Below are 23,968 nucleotides of genomic sequence, written 5' to 3' on the forward strand. Positions count from 1 at the left end.
GGTTGAACAAAACAAACGGAATTGTGATCTCTGAGGACTCATGATGAGTATTTATGCAGGTTCGATAATAAACAGTTTTAGATACAATACGAGTGTAACTATAGATTAATATGGGGGTGGAACAATGAAACTATTCAGCAACTGCTCTGCAATACGTTTGAAAACAGATATTACACCTCGGTGCCAAACTGCCTCTCTAATGTTGCATTCAATGTCATTGCTATAAGGGAACTTTGCCGTACTATTTCTGGTGCAGATTTGGCCACACTATTGTTTGGTGAAAATGCTGAATAATAAAACATTAATCCATCATCCATGAATCAACATTATATGAACTCAGCACAGTATACGTCTGGATTGACTGCTACTTCTTGTAGAAGAGCCCAGAGCGGGAACATGTGCCTCTCAGGGAGTTTCATACAGAATGGCATTACACGTTTGTGTAGCTCTCGTAAAACACAAATAAACCAAACACATGTGTATAATGTACTGTTATGTGATGAGTGATTAAAATATCTTGGCTCTGCTCCTGTATCCAGAGCTGCAAAAAAAAGTATTATACTCTGGTTTCTGTCTTATCATGTGTCAAGTGTTTTATGCAAATCAGTTCAGTTGTTTTTGTGTTATAACTGTATAAAGAAAAAAAGTAAACAAACCCACAGAACAGGCACAGGTGTAAATTGTAACATGAAGTTAAACAGGTTTGGTCTCTACAGCAACACAAGCAAACACGGGAGAACAAAATGCATCGCCGCTCGCAGGGTAAACATTAAGACAAACACAAACGCTGACAAACACAAAGTTGAACAAACTGGGTATGACAACAAACATGTTGGCCCAATAATGTCGAATGGGGGAACAAAAGAGATAAAGAGCAGGGGACAAAAACAAGGGTGACCCAGACCAGCCCGGAAATGGAGTTCAGTTGTTTTTTATTCTGCACAACAACTAATGCAAATAGTGTGTCTCACACAAATTCCAAACAAATTAATGCAGTAAATAAATGTGGGTTTTTTTCACTAGAGAAAAAATCCTATGAGCTGAAACGATGTACAAGTTTGATACGATATCAATAAACAAACTGTTTGCTATGCAAAAAAAGAGATGTCAATATGACACGTGTTTAATGGGTTATTGCAAAAATAAATGAAAGCAGATCCAGATCCTATCTGGAGATATCTTATAGCTAATAATTCAAAGGATCAAAATGTGAAAAGATCCTAACGTGCATAAGACTAAAGCGGTCTGGACAAAGGATTTCTTCAAATTATATAATGTTGTAAGGCGTATTAAAGTCAAAGATTGGAAAACATGACGCTCATATCAGCTGACTCTATTTCAATCATTGCCAAATTAATGCAAATCCATTACTGTTTCAGCTTCATGATACCCATGGATGGGCTACATACACCTATTACTTTTTTCCCACCAGTTCAACCCAGACTAGGCTTGTGTTTATGGCAGAAAAGTAAAAAAAAAGACTCTTCCATTTAAAAGCACACCATGTCGTCCTACCCGAGGACACTGTGTCAGCACCACGTTGTGCTGCAAAAGCCTCTGTAGCACCTGTCAATAAACCCAACATTGTCACATCCAGTGCCATGTTATTAACGTCCATCTGCCCAAAGTAATCTCTTAAAGACATCTTTGATGGGGGTGCTTCATGTTTCTTTACAGTCTGGCCTGTGGGATACGTCCTACAGCAAATTACAGGAAGCTCTCCCACCTCACCCTGAGATAAGAGCGGAATTGAGTTATTGAGCGGATAGTTTAAAATATAAGCTTTCCCTGAATAGGGCACTCAAAGGAGTTACAATTAGAAGCAATTTAATGTTTTTTTTTTTGTTTTTCTTCACAAAGGGGCCAATCTCATCTTCACCATTTGTTTATAGCAATGCCCTGATTAACCGGTAAAGGTCACAGTAGGCGATAGAAATCTGCACTACAACTGCTGTGTTTACATCATGGTATGGTTCAGTTTGGTACAGTACCGTACAGTTTGGAATGGTCAAACCCTGGGTGAGGCATGACATGACGTTGTTCCACTACAACGACAAATGACAACAAGAACGTCCAGCAGCTTCTGTCGCACATATCAGCTGTTCCATACCATACCATTTTATTTATTCTGGTGCCCCAAGGGACAGATGCCAAAGAATGGAATGGTTGGGTATGAAACTGGACCAGACTGAATCATTCAACTCACAGCTTATATAACCTGAAGCACATGTACAGACCATGCTACAACGGTGCGTCACATGTGGGTGAATGATAATTAGCGATGCTTGTCTGAAAAATAGAAGGTTTGGCAATCTGTAGCATGCCACGTGAGATATCAAAGAATCAACAGAAATGTCAAAAATGGCCATACTAATTCTGTGCCTAGTTAACAGCCAGATAACTAAAAATTATACACATAAATAATTAAAGAATTCTCCTTTTAGTGACACTGAAATGGCTGCAAAGTAGACTGCACTCCACATGAGAGTGTTTCAGGTCATGTGAATTCCTCATGTTTTGGTTTTGTTTTCACTTTGGTAGTTTGTATTTAATTTAGCATCCTCATAGGACAATATAATGGTGAAATGTTATACATTCTATATGCAAAACAGTTGTTAAAATAACATAAAAAACAAAACTAAAAGATAGGGTAAAATTTTGAATATGAGTAAATATTAGTCATCAATTTACGAAAATGCAACCTTACTTTGTGCACATAGTACTGTTTTAATGAAAATGTGCCATGCAGCAGTTGCCATTGGTTTTAATTGTAGATCATGTGAAGTTATACATTCACATATAATTACAAGAGAATCAAAATGTATTAACAATCGAGAGAAGGGGACAGGAGGTCTCGGTGGTACTGCAGTCACACATAAGTGCAGGGTAATTTACCCCTAAATGTATGTACTGTATTTCCCAGTAAAAAAAAGCTGGTATAAGGCATGATCTGAATCAGGAAGATCCTTCAGTGGAAAGGGAGAGAAATAATGTGTGCATGAAAAAGAAGGGAAAAAATAGCAGGTTAAAACAGCCTTCTGTAGTGAAGATGAAAAGGGCAGAACGGGGTGACGCTGGCTGTTGTTGACGTTGTTACATGCCTTGAAATGTTACAGTCAAAGCATGGAAAGGAAACACACATCCATTATCTTCAACATCCATGTGCACAGAAGACATTTTAACCAACATAGAGCTTTGTCTGACAAATTGTTTCTTTACTCTTGCATCAACAGTTCCCTTTATGATCTCCTTACATGTGTTACATGTAGACGGCATCCACTTATCTTTGTAGTTATTAATCTGAATGTTTCATGAGTACAAATGTAAAGAAAAAGCTACATAGAGTAAATACACTGAAACAAAACAAAGTATGGATAGGCAGTTATTTTCTTGTGTTGTTGAGCAATAATTCCACAAAAGCTTTTCAGTATAATGTCAATAAACCAATCTGAGAGGGGACTAGAAGATTTGTGTACCTGCTCTTGGCTCTGCCTTGGAGAAATCTGTCCAGTGACAAGAGATTTAGACTAATCAAAGCGCAGTTCACAGAGAGAGAACGCTGTTCAGCTGTTCTATAAAGTAACTGTGCATACACCCTGCTGCCCCAGCATCGGCAAGAACTGCCTCGGCTGCAAAGCAATTTAAAGGGGGGGGGGGGGGAATGGGGGGAAAATCAACACCATCAAACATGTTTGTGATCATCTGATGGGAGGTGCTATGGACAGAAAGCTAAAAACTTAACAACCTGGAGATGAGACTCTGTGATTATTTTCCGAGTGATCCTGCCTGTGCAACACCTTTTAAAACAATGCCCGTAAATTAAAACAGCTGGTGTTACAAAGTGGAGCTGATGAGAGACACTGCAGATAAGCAAAGACGGGAGGTGCATGCAATCTGAATTCAATGAAAGTGAAGTGAATTAGCAGCTTCATTAAGGTGTGTAAAAAAAATAATGATAGTTACAATTTCTTTTTTAATAATTTTACAGATTGAGTCTAAGTGAGTCCAGGGATATTTCCCTCAAATGGCTCCCTGAGATATTGAGTTCATGATAATAGGAGGCAGCTGGACGTACGAACAGACAACCCAGAAACATTATGCCCCGAGGCCATGGCTGTTTCCGGCATATCTGAAAAAAAAGTGCTACTGCACTATATTAAGATGGCAAATTTTCTTTCAGAACAATAAAATAGCAGAACATCTAAGCGACATTCCTTTAAAACATCCTACAGCAACTACTGGGGGGAAAAAACTATCTGAATGCATTCATTTTTAAAATCTCATAACGTTTTCCCTCAGGATGTGTATTTTCCAGCATTAAAAACTGAAACTACATTCTTTCCTTTTGAATTTTTCTACCAGAGCACTGTTGTGGGTAAATTTCCATGTAATCCATGGGGATTACATTAAAACATACACTGGACACAGCAAGGCTCACTTACTCATTGATTCCTCATGCTATCTATCACTCAAATCCTGTATATGTATACTGGAATGAAAAAGCTAACATTTGTTTGTTTTTTTCCTTTGTGGATTAACCATGAACAGGAAGAAAAAAAATATTTAAAATAATGCACAGACCCATCACACAAAGCCTTTGCCAGCTTCATTAAACATACCGTTATGAGGTATAACTAGTCTCATGGTCCCTTTATGTGCTCTTTCAACTTCATGAATGTGCCAATAAAGGTATGATTGTATCCATACTGAAGGGATGCAATTTGTAATAATAGGCAGTCACATGCACCACGGGCAGCTCCAGATGAGGCACTTCATCATCACATGAAACACTGTGCTGTCACGCCGAGGCTATAAAAACAACTGATTTTCAATTCATGATAGCAAATGATGTCGACCTGATGCTCGTGGGGGCCGCAGTAATGAAATATGAGAGTGCCGGTTTACATTACAACAAGCGGTTTTGTTTCTGCATTTAGCTTGCTACAGTCGCTCATTTAAAGATTTGGCCAGTTGGAAAGTTAAATGCAATGACACATCCGAGCAGATGCAGAATGGGGTTGGGTTAATTGGAGACTATAAATTGTATGTAGGTGTGAATGGTTGGTTGTTAGCTGGTGATCGGTCTTTGGTGTGCACTGCTGCTTCCCCAAGGTCGACTGGGATTGGCTCCTGCTTCCCGCTATGACCCTCGAAGAATTGGTGTTGGATAATAAATCTGAATTTTTGCCATAATTGCTACATAAAATAAAAAGTGGGAAAATATGTCATCAGGCACCAGCTGCAACAGGTGCATTTTCATTGCAAAACATGGAATATTATGTGTTCAAGATAATGGGGGGTCCTATGTATAAAATGTGACATGTATTACACTTGTAATGTGCATCTATCATTTCTGTAAAAGCCATTTAAAATGTAGGCTTGTAGTCCATCTAGTAGCCATTTGACAGTCAGAACATATGTTCCAGAAGGAACTGGACAGCAACTGCCAGCAGCCAGGAGTTCATAGACTCAGAACCAGTACGGTAATAGGTTACCATGGTTACCTCACAAGGCAATGAGTTTGTGAGTCCAAAAAAAAAAGCTAAAGCAGCTAAGCACACAGTTAGCTCACTGACTCATTAATCTTAATGCAAGAGGTGGGTTTCAGATTACCAAGAATTCCAGTTAATCTGCAGCCAAGTGTTTCCAAATTGAAAGTGCGGTACAAATGTGAAGAAAAAGAAGAAGGGCGGAAAGAAAATGCAGGGATATTTTCGTCCGGTGCACACTGGAGACAATCTGTCTGTGTGTGTGGACAGCTCCCTGTGGAGCTGGCCAGAGTCCTGAGGAGAATGAAACGCACAGAGTGCAGAGCTGTCCATGGTGCTGACTGCTTTTCTCTGCTTTAGCTTTGCAACATTAGTCAGAACAGGCAACTGCACTAACACATCGCTGCTTTCAGACAGTCTTCACCCTCTTTTGTTTGTCTGCCACATCACACTCACTACACCAGTCAACCTCTGCTTTGACAGGGATGTGTGCAGAATGTTTTCAGAAATCCTGAAATCCCCCACTCAAATATAATTGCATGTTACCAGTGCTTATTGCTTCTGCAGGCTAAATTGCGGTCTGATAATCCCATCACTCTCCTGCAAAAGTGTTTTTTTTTTTTTTTATCAAACCAATTCATGCCTTTTTTTTTGTTTAATGTCAGTAGAAATTTTGTATCAGTACAATGGCATTTTAATAATGTATCATTACAATGTCAGTGTCAAGTCATGTGCTAAGCTGGTGCTGTGTGTGAAAGCTGTGGAGAAAAAAACGCTGTCACTTAAATTCAACTATAGTAAATAACTAAGAGCTGGAGGGCTTTCTATAGATACACCCACTGACAGGTGAGGATTTACATCTTAAAATCGGTTTCAACGATTCAAAATAGTTTTGTCACAAAAATATATGTACCGCAGAGAAGCTCAGAAAAAGGCCCCGCTCTTCCTTCTTGTATTATTTAAAATGTTCACTGCAGACACAAGATGCTCTACACCATTCGCTTTAACATTCCCTGTTTATATTTGACGGGGCTTTGAATAATGCAAAGACATATTTGAATAATGACACATTTGATTTAAACAAAAAAGAAATGTATACAAAAGCATTGTGGTATTCTAGAGTCTGATTTCTCCTCCTGCCTTGTCATGGGAAATAAACCTAGACAGTTGTTCCCAAAGTCCTAAAGTCTCAGCGGTTGTCAGAGAGCCGCAGGCAGTTATTTTAGATAACAAGACCAGACTATTTAAATGGGGAGAGAGCCACAGCTGTACTTTCACTGACTCAATACTTTATTTATTGCTTTTATTTCACTACACATGCGCCATAGGTTTCACTTGTCACAGCACACCAGCAAGAATGTCTTGATTATCCCTCTTCAGCTATTAGTATTTACCATAACCATTCATGGCTTCTGTCTTTGCGACAGTATTTCAAGTTAGCGTGTGTTGTATAAATCTGAGAATTATTCTTCCAGTTCCAGTGTTAAGAGGGATTTACTGTAGAAAAAGCTTTTAAATAGATTTAAATAGACTGATTTTGCTAAAATGAAAGCACTTTAGTACATTTGTCTTCAACAGGAGAAAATTAAATTTACTTGTGACAGAGACTGCAGATAATAGTGAGGAGATTCAGCGTGATTTCTGGGACGTCCTGTTTTGGCAGAGGTGACAGTGTGAAGCAATGGTTGCCATTATTCTCAGTGTTATGAGGGGTAACCCTCTGCAACCTTGTGGTAATCATTTTTTACAGACCTTGCTTAATTAAAATGTCATACCCACTGTAGCCAATATACAGCAGAATTCTCTGCAAATTAAAAAGGAATTAGGCTGGCAGATGTGGCCTTAATGGCTTAATCATGATCCCGTTGGTTCCTTTAAAGCATGGCCACAGTTGAACACTGTCTCAATTCTCAAGTCTATGTGTAATCACAAGAGAAAGATGAAATGTATATTTGAAAATAGAAGCTTTAAGCTGGAACTGGCACATGACACGTGTCAGCATGTAGGCAGGATTGAATGCTAACGTAGCAGCGAGGCAGTAGGTAAACATGCTCATTACATTAAATAAAACGATGATGCACAGTGGTTAAACACTTCACAGCTGCAACCAGTGTATACCGTTCCATGCCAGTTTCTGTTGTGAAAGCGGGCTGAACATGCAGTACGCCTCTGTGATTGCATAAGTGAGGAACCACAGGCACTTGTTGCCATGACGTGTTGTAATAACATGGTTGAGACTGGAGGCTTACAATCATCGAAAGACAGGATAGCATGGCATGGGCACTCTTTCTGAGAGTCAGTATGTTTTAGACATCATCATACATATACTTTTTTTTCTGCGTGTGATAAATTGCTTTTCCCTCTTTCCACTGCACCTCCCCCCACCCTTCAAATGATTATACCCTCCATATACTGAACAGGTTATAATAAAGCTGCAGCATAAAGCATGATGATCCATTTTGTTGTACAAAAAAAAACAACATGTGGATATTCCCTGTTTTGTACCATCTGTTGTTAATAGAGGTTAGGAGGCATCAGATTGCATTATTAGTGTTATTAGTATAGTATAAAATATTTAGTTTAGTCATGAGGAGCTGTTTAAGAAAAACACAATTAAATTGTCACTGTTTCTTTACCTATGTAAATAAAGCTGAAACAATTACTCCATTAATCGATTATTAATCGATTACTAAATTAATCGTCAACTATTTTGATAATCGATTCAATGGTTTGAAGCTTTTTTCATTATTAAAACAGGATTTATTGTTTTATCTTCTCAAATGTGACTATTTTCTCAGTTTCTTTGCTCCAGATAACAAAGAAATCATTAAAACAAACACTGATCAACATTTTTTAACGTTTTCTGACATTTTTTGGACCAAACGATTACTCGATTTATCGTGAAAATAATAATTAACATATTAATCGATTATGAAAATAACCCTTAGTTGCAGCTCTAAATCTTACAACCTGAATAAGGAAAGGATGTGCTACATTTGTGCATCACATATTTCCATTGTAATAACATGCGGTTTAAAATGTGCTTTCATGAGAACCCAAGAATTTCACAGGTCCTTTCACTCTGCATGGGATTTCCATGTATTTTTCTGCCAAGATAATGTTTATCTTTCCTCGCCACCACTCCAACCTTTTACCCCGGAAAGTGTTACCTGGAGAATGAATGTAGAGAGACTAAATTAAGGGACCCAATTTGAAATGGCACCACTTCACTGTTAAGCTGTACAGGTGATCTGTGAGAGCACTCAGGGTCTGCCACATTATGACAATACAGAGGAATAAAGCAGATGAAAGAGAATAGCTTGGCAGGAGCAGAAATCAGATGGGCAGAGGGAGGGAGAGGAAAAAACAATCTAAAGTCTAATTGTGTTATGCCTCACGGCAGCAAGGGGGTTCAGGGAGACACATTTTCTTTCCACATGTCGTTCAGCATGGTCCCTTCCCTGATGTGATCACATTAATTTCCAGCCAGTCCCCGTCTCTCTTGCCACGTGTTCCCCCGGTGCATTTATTGAACTAGAATAACTGCCCCCCGGTTGTATGCTTCCACCAACCATTCCATTTGCAGTTTCCATGTGTGTCCATATTCATGTGATCTACGCGGCGCAGCAATAAAAGATACCAAGTGTCGACTTGGCGGAATGACACACTTATTGACATGTATGACCACCAAAATCTAATCATTTTAATGATTTCAGGAGTGAACAGTCAAATTAACTCCACTATGCCGTTCACTTTCTACTCCCAAAATATAATAGTTTCACTTTTACATTAATATCTGTGCAAAGTTTGGAGAATAGCGCCTCAAGGTGCTCAAGAGATATAGTGGGCAAACATACAGATAGATGGACAACCCAATTACATAATGCCATCGCTATTAAGAAAGTGACATAAAAGAGAACGGGAGGAAAACCAGACCCATTACATTTGGCTATAAACATGCAGCATTGGCATTTGAGGGCAGGCATTTAAACATGTTGGCCTGATGTGTCTGACACCCTGCGAGTCATTCTGTGTCATATCTGCCCTTTGGGAGGAAAATGTAACTGATGTCTTTTTTTTGTATTACTAATGTAAGGCTTGAATTCTAATCAAATATGCTTGTCTTCAGTGTATGGCTCCAGTTATGGTGACCAGTAAAGCTGTTTAGTGCATAATGTATATGTTTATGTTTACATCATTATTTTATGAAAGTGGAAGAATGACAGAAAAGATAGCAGCACAACTTCAAACTCCACCACAAATAAGGACATGGTGGTACAGAATAGTATTTGGCTTGTTATTATTTCTCCATGATGCTCAACATACTTTCGCTTCAATAATTTCACCCAAATATAAATGTGACGCCAAATGTCAGAAATACAACGCTAAACAATGCTGAAAACCTCATTTAGGCATAACGTGGTCACAACAAATGTGTTAATTATTGGTGATATAAACTTGGGCTAATTGGGCTTTCACTGTCGGGGGACTGGGACACTAGAGCAGATGGCCCAGTGAAACCAGGCTTGCTAGCAAAATATTCATTTTCAAATACATGACTTGTTTTTAATTCAAGTGTGGCAGTTTTTCATATCTTGTTTGTGACACCATTGTTTTGTGTGAGAGTCTCTGCTTGGATCTGCATGTGGTTATTTTGGGATTTTTACAAAAAACTGCTGTGTTTTTTCTTCAAAACTGACTGTTTTGAAGAAAAGTTGTCATCCGACTGGAGAAAGAAGACAACAACATGCATAATTACAAGATGATATACATTTTTCTTGACATACCTGCTGGGCTTTCCAATGTCAGATGGCCATACACTCTTAGAGAAGCACAGAAGTCCTTTGAAAACACTCCCCCGTGTGACTCTCTTCACAGGTCAGTCACTTCAGGATCTGAGAGAAAACGAAAACAAAAAAACACAAATAAGAAGAGACATGGAGAGTGAGCTCACGACTTTAACTGACTCAGCCACTGCAAATGCCTCGTGATCCAGGATAAACATCCTTGAAGAAATGTCAGTCCAAGAATCAGCATGAGGGTGGTTGGCAAAAAAAAAGCCCCACATGACATGTGCAGTATCTCTCTTCTTGCCTGGTCAATTTGATAATTTTTTCTGCTTAAACAGCTGCCAGAGCACGGCTCATTACACCGTCGTTTCGCCTGGAGAAGACAGGTGAGAAGCATTCTGCAGGGCCAGTGCCAATCAAGTTTGTGGTGCAGTCTTGGACTATGAATCAACCTGACAGACTGACACATTGTTAAAATGCAAATGGACAACAGTTTCAAGGCATTAAATCCCAACAGTTTTGAGACCTTTATAGCCACTTTACACAAGAGCGGAGCTGCAAATGCGGCTTCTTTTTTTAGGGCAAATGTCGGCCACTTTCCCTGAAAGAATCATCAGTGCTGCTTGGTTAATGTGCAGTCTCCCATGTTTGCTGTGGCTCAGCGGGTGTGTTAAAGAGCAGCTGAAACTGATTGCAAAGTATACACAGTGTATGTGCACAAAGGTTTACTTGTTCTTTTTCCTCAGTATATCTTACTAACAAGGCTGCACTTGTAGTCTTCAGGCTTGGACACAGGAATCCAAAATGGCATGCAAACTATAGCACATACTAAGGATGTTAAAGTGACAATGTGCTTTTATGTAATCCTTCATTAAAGGTCCAGTGTTGAACATTTGAAAAGGCTGTGTTGACATAAATTGAAAAGACTTCTTCTTCCAGCTTCTGCCTCCATCTTGCCCTATCCATTGTGTCCTCTTCTGTTATACCAACTGTCCTCATGTCCTCCTAAACAACATCCACAAACCTTCTCTGTGGTCGTCCTATTTTCCTACTGCCCGGGAAGCTCAAGCTTCAACATCGTTTGTCCAACATAATCACAATCACTCCTTCACTCCTCTGCATGTGCCTCTCTTACTTCCAACCTGAACTTTTCCTCCAATACATGCATTTTATCCTCCTGTCTATCCTGGACACTCACAAAGTAAATCTCTTTTGAGAGTGCCACTGTCTTCAATAGCAGGTCTCACTACCATCATAAATTGAATAGACTACCCTAAAATAAAATTTGTTTTTTGTGGCTTAGAATATAAATCTATTAAATGTTTTTCAAACGAACATGCATTTAATGTTTTTAAGTGTAGGCTTACTGAGCAAATGACAAAGATGATTTGCCAACATAGATAGACCTGATGTAAAAAAAACATTAAAGTACAATAAGGCCACTGCACTTGGAAAAGAAGAGGTGAGCAGAGGAGTCCTCTGCTTGTTGCAAATCTGCACTCACCATTAGATTCCATTCATTCTTACACACCTTTCAAAGGACGCTTCTGTCTCAGCGATCAACCAAGAGAAAAGCAGGTTAACCGAGGAACGACTGAATAACAGTCATGGCTCATATCAAAGAATGTGCAGATGCAAAGGTCATAAAATGGAGGGTCAGTGAAGAATTTCATCACGCAATTGCTTTGAGGCATCAGTGTCAGCTGTCAGCACAAATGTGCTCAGATCCACTGGCTGTCACTTCATCAGGGTGCGAGAATTGATTATGTGTTCACTGGGTTGCGAAAGCTTACCAATAAAATCCATCCCTGTGACTGGCAGAGTCACTGATTTCCTCTGGACCAGTTGTGCGACCCAAAACACACAATAAAGCAGAAAGTAGTGCTTCATAATGCATAATTTAGCGCTGGGAGATGCTGTTAGCCCTGATGTCAGTGGAAACAGCAACTCTGTGCTGGGATGTGTGTTTGTTTGTTCATCCGCCTTTTGGTTTCCATAAGAATTAATGCATGGCCCTAAAAAACATATTGCTAATGTTAATGCTAATGCATTATTTATACTGTGGAATTCTGGGCTAAAAATGATACAGATGTTTATTCACAGAGTTTGGTAAATACCTGAATGACTCAACTGATGCCTGACTTTACCTGATGGCATAAATAAATATTCCAGCCCTTCAAAATACGACATATCTTTGAAAAATCAAAAATTCCATCATACAAATGTACAAATAAGTCTACATTTTATCACAGATTTAGAGCCCTTTCATCCTGTTATTCAAGTCTCTCAACTTTCCTATCAACGGATGCCATCTTATTTGCACGCCAATAACAGTCCACAAGATGAAAGCCAGTTCATAAATCTGTCCATGAATCCGTCTATCATTGTGTTGTTGTGTTTTTTAACTATTACCACTGCGTGTGACCTTTACTCCATCACATCACGATACACACGGGATTATTCCATGATTACATTACATTGATGTGATGATATACGATACCGACAATAAGAATTCTATCTGAGAATGGAGCGTGAGGAAAAGCCAGGAAGTGAATTTATCTCACCTCTCTCATCCATTCTTCAAGTGGATTCATAACAGGTTATGACACTGTGAGGATTAAAGAAAAAATAATCTTAGCACATGGAATTTTTTCACTATACCAAAGTTCAACCGCGCTGGCTCTGCTCAATGACTCAATTGTTAAGCCCCCTGTGAGCCATTTCAATGTGCCATGTCTACTGGAGCTCGAAATGTAGTATAATTTCACATCTGTTATGGTTTCCTTGAACTCATACTTTTTTGGGTGCACACTGCCAGACAAGCAAGCGGTGGCTGCTGACACCGCTTCCACGGATTTACAAATGCTGCTATTTTCATCCCACCTACTGATCAGCATAATCCACTGTTGTAGGATTTGTGCACCATTGCGCAGAGGCAATTGTGCAGTGGCAAAATGACTGTGGCTTAATTGGGGCAAAGACTTAATGAGGGCCCCTTGAGGGTTATCATCTGTGGCTTAGAAACGGCCCAGGTAACAGAAGACACGGTCATAAGGATGAGTTCACAGTCTAACCTGGAGAGACAAAGCTGAGCCGCAATTTTTTCCAGTGCAACCTTTACATTTTTCATTTCAATTTATTTGTTATTTACTATTAACGCAGTGGAAAAGATGGCTGCAGGACCAATAGTATTCTGCTGCAAAGACAGTGCACTTATTTACAAAATAATATTTCCCAATAAAGTGTGCAAACATTTTTGACTAATTAGTTCTTTTTCATATTGACATTGCAAAGAGACTGCACACAATCAACACTACTTTTCATTATTTTCACAAGCAATTAGTCCGGTAATTAATGTCTTGACAAATTAATTAATTTTCTGCCCATTAGATGTAATTTTTTTTTTAAAAAGAAGGAAATCTTGCAAGTCCCTAAAGCCCAAATGAATGTTCCCACATTGCTTGTATAATGAGTCCAACCATAAATCGTGTAAATGTAATAAATGTGTCAGATACAACATACAGAGAAATTATCAGTGGCTAGCGGCTGAGAATAGTGGATGTTTGTCAGTTTTCAGGTAAAACGAGACACAAATAATTGATTTTTACGAGGCGGAGGCGGTGATTATCTTTCTATCGCTCTGCAAATTTATTAAGTGACAAATCATTTCAGCTCTTAAATTTTGTTAGAGGGGAACGTGGCCATGCCTGTGGGGACACAGGATTATGCTGCTATGGGAAAGGAGACCCTTCACCAGCTCTCCAAGCTGTTTTTTTTTTTCTTGTTTTGTTTTTTTCTCAAAGGGACCCTCTACCCATGTCTCTTCTTGACAGCCACAGATCAGATACGACTGACCAAGATAAATGGTTAGGCTCTAAAGTCAGATCAATTCAATCTAGCAACTGTCCTCGCCAGGAACAAAAGGCCACACTGTCAACAAGGCTCAGCTCACTTCAATGCTTATTCACTGTCTTTTTCTGTCCTTGTTACATAAATACTCACAATGTGCAAATATCCTGATTTTGCATGGTATTGTTTTTGAGCTTTAAATTAGGGAATTGAATCTCGTTTATCATTCATCACTTGAGCAGTTTGGTTTCTGTTTTTAAAGTTTAAATGTAGTTGAAGTTTTTCTTAAGGTGGTGTAATAAGTCAGACTTTACATCTCCTCACATGAGTTATTATTTGACATTTCCATAGGATGTGTTTAGTGGTCCGCCCTCAGCCAGGCTCCAGACAGAACTGGAGTCATCATCTGCAGCAGGGTTAGTCAGCCCCTACACCTCAGGGCTCAGCGCTTTCATTATGCAGGAAGACACAAAGGAAAAGTCGAAGTTTGTGCATTCAATTCGACCGATGGACAAACACGCCAAAGGAAGATTTTAGGCTGAGTTGCATTGATCCAAAGCTCAATTAAATTACATGCTCTGCAACAAGTACCAGCAACAATAATTTCTTGTTTGCAATCATGTCCTGGGCTGGCATTGACTGAATTACCAGTTTCAAAGTCTCACTTTATAAACACTGCTCCTTCACTCCTCTGTTGGGGAAATCATGCTGTGTGATGTAAGCACATTTCAAGAATACTATAATGTCATCAGTTTTCCCGGCAATCCTTTATGAATCTGTACAGATAGTGCGTCCACTATGCCAGTCTTTTATTTCCCAAAGCTGCCCCTCAATAATGTAATATTGATTTGTTAAATATGATAGCTATCTGTCTTTACTGAAACATGATGCATTTCAAAATAATGCACGGAAGACGTTACTGTTAATATTTTCTGATGGAAATCCCGGATAGCACAAACGTAATTAACTACCGATATCCGTCCAGTATACAGTCATTTTAGACATTTTAAACTATGTTAACCACACATTTGTGCCATTTCAAGCGATTTCAAAAGACTCGATTCTCCACAAATATTCATTTCCCATGAAAAAGAAACAAAAAGCCCACAATGTGACTGATTTTTAGGATTTTTGGATTGTACAGGATTTTACATGTTGACATATGTTCAGACATTCTAGCTAGATATCATATAGAAATGCTGCCGGCCTTCGATCCATACTGTGTTAAGCAGAACTGTGAAAGCTACCCCCTACTTTGTACTTTGCTTTTACAGAGAATAATAGGCAAAACACAAAGTCCACGCTAGTGAATGCACAACATAGAAAGAGTCTAGAAACATAGAGAATACTGGTTCATAGGGTCAATGAAATGTTGCAAAGATAACTAACAGCAGTTGGCACACGGTCTACATGTTATCTTCTCTTATAAAGGAAAACAGCATTAGGGGCAGTGCTGTTACTTTAAAGATATACAGATGGAGAATATGAAGGCAAATCCACACACCTTTACCAAGAGGAATAAACAACAACTTTAACATTTTAAAATAAAAAAGCGGGGTTAGTACACTGTGCAAAGACATAGTGGAAAATAATATAAAGGAGAGAGTCCCCTTTGGAATTGAAGCTCAGTGACTACCACAATGTAATCCTGCTTGAGCACTCCCCTAAACAAAGGTTTATTGCATCATTGCCTGTAGCACACAGAGCCTGAGTCAGACTCCTACAGTGTCTCAACCTTGGGATCTTGTTTTATGAGACCAATCTCGAACAATTTGCACAGACAGGACGAGAGCAGCCCCCATCATCTTATTTCTATACCGCTATAACCGGAGTTCTAAGGTGCAGCATTAAAAGCAGAACTGAAGCACTCTCCTACAAGTGAACAACTAGATAAAGATTTTAAACCATATTATCATGAACATTTTTCTACGACACCCTGGACTGATTTCTTTCACAAAAAGCACACCTTATCATTAGCTATGGGTCCCTATATCGCAAGAGCCATGCCGCGTTGCTCTCTCATCACTCTACCATTACTAAAATCTTATCTTATCCAAGTTCTGTAGATGTGATGTGGTCCCTGATCCTAAAATCAAAAGAGAGGCTAACACAGTTAAAGATCAGATTAAATAAAGCAATGAATTAAAAAGACATGACATGCCTTGAGGCAAATTCTTAGTATCCCAAATTTGGTAGTAAGCTCTGGTCCAGACATGTCCTCAAAGTCAAAAGAGTGTCCACATGATGCCTTTCATGTGGACAAAAACCTGTACCTGCAACACATCTGTACTGACTCTACGCTTCAATTGTCCATTCTCCAGACAGAAGACTATGCTTGAAAGGAATGTCAGATCAGATCATTGGTTCCTGTTTTATTTTGGTACTCATTTCAGATCCACTTCCTGTCAAGTTTCCCTCCTGTGTGATTACTGGCCCCGCCCTAACGTGTTGCACCGGTTTCTCATTGACACAGAGTATTTAGACTGTCTTCCCCTCCTTCAGTGCCAGATTGTTTTTGCCCTTGTGTGAGATTTTCCAGGGTTATTTTCGGATTAGTGACTGTGCTGAGACTGTGACTGTATTTTGACTTTGGACTGAACTATGTGTACCAACGCCTGACCGAATAAAGACCCTGAACTGTTGCTCTGTCTGGATATAGGACACCATTATTTACATTTGTACAATTTAAACACACACAATACACTTAAATTCATAATGTCATACTTTCTCAAACTACCTGTCACCTCACTTGATACCCATGGAAACCTGCGATGTTTTATGCATAGCGTTACACTGAGTGATTTAAAACTGCTGACCTAAAGCCCTAACACCCTGTCAAACAAGTGCACAGATGAAGCGAGACTCCAGGAAACCTGATGTGATAGCACATGCCAACAATCCACAGTTAATTGGACACGTACTACACAACAGGCCTGTGGTAAACAGCAGCGAGCAAATAATAAGGCTCGGATGAGCTTCCAGAAGGAACAAGGAAGAGGAAATAGCTCAAATAACGTAACCAACAGCAGATGTGCCGTCTTCTGCAGTATATTGTGTTTGGAACAACAAGTCGTCTTTGACCGCATAATCCTCAGCACTCTGCTAAACTGATTAGCCTTTCCATGCTTAACAGCTGGCATCTTAGCCCAATTGGTCCGGCTTGGAAAGTTAAGCAGAATCATGTCTTCTGCATTCTTCCTGCCAAAAGCGTAGTTATATGAAGAAAATGGTCAGCAGCCAGGTACCGAGAAGGGATTACTCATGATCAAAATGGATTTTATGGAAGCAGATTGAGGGGAAAATGCTTATGGAAATATAGCTCTGCATTGTGCTGGATGTCTCCATGTTCCAGCGGCAATCCACATGAGGAAGTTTAACTGCTGGGAGATGTCGAGGGTTTAGGAAGTTATTCAGCTCGTCAGAAACGGTCAGCTCCTGCTGAATTAAACAAGGCTTAAAGACAAGTGTTTGGTTGACTTACTGTCCCCACCCACCACACACTATATCTACTCACACCCACTTGCTCTGGAGGTCCCTGTGACATCTTTCACACCTGCGTCACAGCGGCACTAATGCAAAGCAGCACACCTGCTCCTTGTCTTTCACAGTTGTACATCTCACTGTAATTCAGCAAATAGATCCACATACGACATAAGGTGACATAAATCAAATTGTATTTGCAATTTGTCACTGACTTGCATGTATTAGCATGCAAGAAATGGCACAAGACAGCAAGGGAAGCTCAGCTTCTTATGTCGTCAAATATGTACTGTGTTGTATTTACATAACAATAGTAAACTTGTGTAGAACGGATGAAGGATTATATTACATGATTTTCATATTCCCGTAGCAGCGACCGCATTAAAACCATTTGAAGCTTCAACTGTTCTCTATGGGGCAGCACAGAATTTATTTTTTCACCTCAGTGAGCTCGACGGTGATTGGACAAATGTGGCATAAATGTCACTTCCAGGGAAGCTCAGTTTCTCTCGGAGTCAGTGGAGCAGTGGGCGGGCGCATACGCTGGGCTTGAGCATGATGACTGGAAGAACTGTCTAAAAGGCAGCAAAGCCTTTCCTGCCTCAGTCCTGTGTGGATTTGCTTTTTATCTGATCGTACCTAATACATTGTAAATAAAACCACTATTATAACATTTCAGTTTTACATAATGTCCTTGTTCTAGTTGTTTGTTTGCAGATTTTATGTAAGAACGTATGTATAAATAAGTGGGCATGAATTGAGCTCCCCCTGTTTGAAAGACCAGCATCCACCACTGGGATGGACAGATGGGCAAAAAGAAAACATAACAGCCATACCTGTGAATGGCACGTGACATAATTAATGATGATTTCTTCTTCCAAAGGCAAAGAAGTTGCACTCAACATTGCACTCAATGTCAAGTGCAACTACATTGTTCCTTTGTTGCATGATAAGCTCCAATCCATGATTCCCAGTCCTTGTCATTAGATAAAGATTGAAGCACAAAGTGACTTTGGCATTGTATGCCAGTATTTACAGTGTTAGTTGTATATATCTGGCATAGAGTATAACAGCATCTGAGAAGTGCAGGCACAACAATGGACTGCTTCCAGGCATTTGATGCAGTGCAATCACTATTGGGTTTCTGCTGGAAATAAAAGGCAGAACGTATGTTTACTAAACCGTCTGCATCTAACTGGCTCAATTCTTGTTATCTCTGAATTTGCACAGCACATCACATACAGTACATTAGTTCCATTCAGGGTGAGGGTGGAAAGTCGATATGAGCCAATATGATGCTTTTAACGTGTATTTAAGAACTGTGTTGCAAATTTTGTCTTGCATAGCATTGCGATGTACCAAAACATTGCAAAAAATAAATCATATCAGAGATTTATGATCGGGTTTGTTTTCTGTTTGTTTTTTCTAACCTGAAGCACTTTCTATCAACTCAGAGTTACTCTTGTGAAAATTTAATTTCATGGGTGACAATGACGCAGATGGGATAGTGGTTTCTGGACAATTAAGACTATGTTATTTCTCAGATAAATCTGTCACTAAATGACACCCCAATTTGTCCCCTAGTTCTGTGTGCAATGGTGTTTTATTCCAGGCAAATGCTTCCTCATGAACACAAGTAGTGTTTGCCCCAGTAACAATAAGCATAAGCACAAAATACCAAGAGCGATCTAAGTGCCTTGGCAAATGTCTGCTTCTACTATGCTCATCTGTGTGACCCGTGACCAATTAGAGAAATCTACTGCATCTGATTCCTGCAAATGTGTGCTCCACATACTGCACCCACTATTGTTTTATTTAATTCTGCTGGATTTGTTTTTTGACAAATTGACCCAACCCTGTGAAATAGGAATGCATGCAAAACATCACATCCATCACATGGTAATTAATATTTGAATTCATTTGTATTAGTAACTTGTTTTGTGTGCTTTTTATGTAAATAACAGTTAAGCACTTGCATTACTGTAAAAACTATTTCAGTGTTAAGGCAGTGCCTATTTACTTGCAATGTTTTGTAACTGTGAACATTTTACAAGAGACAAAATAAATAAATATAGCACAACCTGACGTTTTTGCCGGGCCTGAGCTGTCAAAGATGACAGCCCAATAAAAACGCCCCAGCTGAAGCACTCATCTCATAGACAGAAATCACTTTCGCATTAGCAGAAATGTCAGACATTATCTCCATCCTTTTCTTAATTGATTTCTCACCAACTCCCTCCACACTGCTATTTTTTTTTTCTTGCCACACTCACAGTCCACTGTGGTTGTCTCCATCAATAGCTGCCATCTGTGTCACTCAATCTGTCGACATAACACATGTGGAGTCCGCTGGTTCACGTGTGGCAAATACATTTTACAGTAACGCCACTTATAAACTAGAGCATTATCGTTGTTAGACAGATGAGTTTGCAGTTATTCAATTTCCATCATCCTGTTTGGAAATCAATAGTCTTATCTCCACAAGCAATATGGATTGCCTTTGGCTGAGGTGATAAGAGTAATGCTTGACTGAGTTGTTGTTTTTTTGTTTTGCTCTAAGATCGCGCATCTGAGCCTTGGAGCAATGACTGGAACATATTTAATGATTTGTTTGTTTTTATAATTTGTCTTAGTGGACAGCTGACCGAAATATTAATTACATCATAATTAAATGGTAAAGAGCCCAGTAGTTTGACTCCATGGGTTGCTGGCTGTTTGGCCAGTGAGCTACTCTGATGGAAAGCTGTCAAGCCAAGAAATGGAATCTGCTCAAGCTTCCATCTGAAAAAATAACATCTTAATATGGAGCCATACATATAATACATCGAGAATATTGGAGAGGATAAACTTACTGTATGAATGATATAAACTTGTGGACATGTGCAGGAGTAACCTGCAACCAGTAAATAGATAGATAGCAGCTGTACAAGAAACAGTTTTAATACTTTACAGTATTAAAATGTAAGGGCACACCTATACAAGGATTAAGGACTAACATATTAGAATGCAAGCCAATCAGCAATAATGCATTTGTGCTATATAAATAGAAACTGTGCAGTTTTATTTATAAGGAACAGAGAAATAAAATACCACTCTGGCATACATGTTGTAACTGTCCAATTTTCACAGCCGAGTTAACAGTCACAGAATATTTGTGCAGCAGAGAAACACAAAGACAGAAAGTGTGGTGGAGGACAACAATGGTGCCTCCCAGCAACTTAATAAAAAGGGTTCTGATACAGTGGCGGATGGTGACGTTTTATTTTGAGGGGGCGCAATCGGCAAGTCAGTTTTTCAGATGGACTGTTGTAACATAGTCCAGTGGTGATATGCAGTTACCGCATATCACCACTAAAACACACCAAAGCACCATTCTCATGTCTGATGCCATAAAGATTCACTTAAATGAAACTAAAAATACACAACAAAAGTTTTTGTCTGTATTTTCAGGCATTTGAATTTTGCCTTCTCTATCACTCCTTTGTTCGCATAGCATTTTCCATATGTATCATTGTCTCTTTGTGTTTATTATTATTATTATTATTATTGTTATTGTCATTCAGAGAAATGTTTTAAGACTGTATTACCTGTCTGAATCCAGGCTTGTTCAGTGTCCAGCATCTGAAAGAGGAGGAAGGGAAAACAAAACATGGCACTGGTCTGAGTGCAACCAGTTAGCCAGACCCTCTTCTCATACCAGCTCCTGTCTTTCGTTTGCTGTTTTATGGCGACGTTAGGCTGGTCGGGTCCGAGTTATATAAGCCGATAAGTTTTTTCTTCTATGAAACGGCTTTTTTTTGCAGTGAAAGAAAGTTGTTTGTAGTTTCTTTCCATGACGAAATCGGCAATTAATCGCTGGTAAAGTTAGCACAACTTACAGAGAAGCGAACGGAGGCATTTCCGTTTCCGCCGGCATTAGGCCATGTCCGCTCGGCCGTAGGGGGGGGGGGGGGACTCAGGATGCTGAACGTCACAGCGATATTCAGGCTGCTGATTGGACAATAATATTAAGACTTAGACCGTCAAAATAAAGTTTTTTCTCTCTTTTTTCGTGTGGCTTATGGAGGGCGGTGTACTGTCTTTCCCACTATGAGCCAGCCGACCCTGTTCTGATATAATTCCACTGCTTCTGTTTACTGCTAACACACCTCAAAGATTTATGATGCCAGTTGGAGGACATCAAAGATCCCAGCGTATGATACTTGCATTTAGTTGGTTGACATAAACGGTTATTGTAGCAGACAGTTCACATTACAAACCATCAGATAACTCAGCATCAACAGGCCACTTGCCAATAACACTTGCTGTTGTATATGCACACAGGCGTCAGGTAGACAGACAGTCAGACAGACAGACAGAAGGTAGTGGCTAAATTTGAAGAAAAATGGCAAAAACAAAATAATAATAATTAATAATTAATGTGCTGAATTTTATATTAAAACAAACATATTAAAACGTCTGAGAACAGAAATCATTCCCCTCGCCTGCAAGTTCACAAATTTAAAAACTTTCAGGAAGAAAAAGGGGTTTTATAAATCCTGTGAATTAGGCACAAATGAGACGAGTTGCATTTTCTTCTGGAAATATTCTGATGATGATAGAATGGAATGATTGTTATATGTCTATAAGACCAATGTGTCTAAAGCCTGGGAAAAATGCCAGGAAGGTTTATTTCATTACTTACTATTATTATTATCATTGGTCTTTCTGGTGTCACTAGATAATGACGCCTTTTAACGCCTTTTCTCTGCATGACACACACACAAAAAAGATATTATTTGACAAAATAAATGTATTTATTAGGTTATTATTACCATTGTTATATAAGTGTTTGTATGTACATAACAGTAAATAGTGTACAAAGCAGCCGGCCTCTCTTTTTTAATCACATTCAGGCTTACGAACAACTATTCAGGCGTGTAATTTCACAGTTGAAATTGGAACGTCGAACTTTGAGCACCAAGTTTGACAGTTTCCTGTTTTGTATTTGTACCCAGCTGTTCATACTTTTTTTAAAATTCTTTGTGTGACCTCTCCGCTGGAATAAGTTGTTCACAGATTTTATTGTCAGTCTCATTTGTTTACAAAGTACAAATCATCCATCCATCCGTAGTGCTAAGGGTTAGGGGAGAGAACCCACACACACAGAACATGCAAACTCCACACAGAAAGGCCCTGAGTGAAACTGGGATCTGAACCGCTGATCCTTTAGCTGTGAGGCAACAGGGCTAGTCACAAATACAAATCATTTCCATGAAAAGAATCCATCTCTACACATGCTTAACCTCTTGCTCATGCATGTTTATTTTCCAGGCTGCTTTCCGTCTGAACTCTTACTCGTGGATAACTTTGCGAGCTCAAAATCTCTTCGACCCTGACTTAACTTCATAAATTGACTGTTACTGAGTCAGAGAACAGTTGCATAAGGTACAGCCTTTCTCAGGTTTCCCCGGTCATAGCACTCATGCCGTTTGACTGTCTGCAGTGAAGCGGGCTGTCTCAGGCTCCAGTGCTTGTCCCATTCATAAAGAGCAGCCGGTTTGAGATGCGTGAACCCTGCAAGTCCCTCACAAAATCAATCGTGCTACCTTACTTTTGTTTTTTTAGTGCAATTGTTTGTTTTTTCCCATTAATTGCCTCTTCATCTATCCACATGTTAATATTGTATCTGCAGGATTCCTCTCACACCGTCCCTCCCTCCCTCTTTTGCTCAGACTTATTCATTGTCTTATTCAAGCACTGCGTCAGGAAGTGGTGTAGGGCTCCTTAACAAGAACCTGACACTCCCGTGGATCAATAGGGGATTGAATCTTCGCTGCACCAAAAGTCAAGGTACTTCTTTAATCGATGAGTGGCATTTTCTAAATGTAGACAGAGCCTTTCCTTTTCCTTTTTTTCTCCCCCATTTTGACTTTACACTCACACACAACCTCAGAGACTCAGACAGTTGCAGGACTGTACATTTGATAAGCACACTTGTTTTTGTTGTTGTGTGTGAGTGAAGAATAACAAGTGTGTAACTTGTTATTCTATAAAGGCGAAGAGAATTCACGCCGAATGTTAAGTAAATTGAATAAGATGAGTAACCTGTGGATGAGTGGATGGCTGACTATGTCGTTCTTCCATCTCTCAATGCCGATTGGCTTTTGTGACATCCCATCATGCAATTGTTCTCACATGATATCAGATTTCAACTCAATCTTAAGAATCAAATGTTGTAACTTTGTTTCGCACATATTTGAATTGGAAAAAAAAGAGCTTTGACTTTCAAGTGAACAAACCACAAGACTCACTCACTGACACCTGGGCAGCAATTACAGTTTGTGCCAATTTTAAAATTACACACAATCCCATTTAAGT

The 23,968-nt window shown here is 39.3% G+C and overlaps 1 protein-coding gene across 5 annotated transcripts in view; it reads right to left on the reverse strand.

Moving 5' to 3' along the window:
- Nucleotides 1-23,968, reverse strand: part of lingo2 (leucine rich repeat and Ig domain containing 2) — a 168,658-nt gene that overhangs the window by 98,901 nt on the left and 45,789 nt on the right. For 4 of the 5 annotated variants that reach the window (XM_058650558.1, XM_058650561.1, XM_058650557.1 and 1 more), the window contains one exon: nt 10,277-10,384. The gene's annotated coding sequence lies outside the window, so the exon portion shown is untranslated. Of the gene's footprint in view, nt 1-10,276; nt 10,385-21,195; nt 21,368-23,968 lie in introns of those variants that run through there. The other variant, XM_058650559.1, reaches the window with a different exon arrangement.

Source organism: Solea solea, chromosome 14, assembly GCF_958295425.1.
Source record: "Solea solea chromosome 14, fSolSol10.1, whole genome shotgun sequence".
In the NCBI taxonomy this organism is placed as follows: domain Eukaryota; kingdom Metazoa; phylum Chordata; class Actinopteri; order Pleuronectiformes; family Soleidae; genus Solea; species Solea solea.